Source organism: Ostrinia nubilalis, chromosome 13 (assembly GCF_963855985.1).
Source record: "Ostrinia nubilalis chromosome 13, ilOstNubi1.1, whole genome shotgun sequence".
NCBI classification, from domain to species: domain Eukaryota; kingdom Metazoa; phylum Arthropoda; class Insecta; order Lepidoptera; family Crambidae; genus Ostrinia; species Ostrinia nubilalis.
In genome coordinates this window covers 7477971-7478625 of record NC_087100.1, presented here as the reverse complement: position 1 = coordinate 7478625, position 655 = coordinate 7477971, and positions in this window count along the sequence as shown.

The following is a 655-nucleotide window of genomic DNA, read 5'->3' as shown; positions in this document are numbered from 1 at the left end:
GTACTGGTTTTATTTTAACTTTTTCCTAATTCTCAGATTTTTGGTCAGCAAGAAACCTACATAAAAGAAATCGTCGGTGATACAATTTATTAGAAACCTAAGCCAGCTTCGATCAATAGCCAGACTGACAAGAGTAGTATTGGTAGTATTCTCATTATGATGGTGGGGCAGCAGACTATAAAGCGAGGGCAGCAGACTTTAAAGCGAATTGAGTAAGCTCACATTCAAATTTAATTGATAATCCTAGTTATTTTTTAATTATCACTCCAGATAGGATATAGTGTAGGGTCAGATGTTTGTTTAAAAAATTAAATTGGTTAGTGTGCAATAAAACTTCATTATTGTGGCATATCCTGATATATTTTAACAAATAAATATTTACACAACTTGGGCTACGAGGACAAGTTCTTTCAGAAATGACATTGTTTGGTTGAATGCAAGTTTCAATCAAACAAATAGTTTCGCAAGAAGTTTAAAACATTTGATGTATGAGATTACTCTTGTTTTACAAATACACAAACTAATCGAATTCTGAAGCTGAGTTGAAGCTATACTGAAATGTTTGTTATGTACTTTGTTTTAGAATTAATAAAATAATGCCAAGTTTAAGAAATACATATTTATTACAATATCTCCAGTTTCGATTGAAGTCATC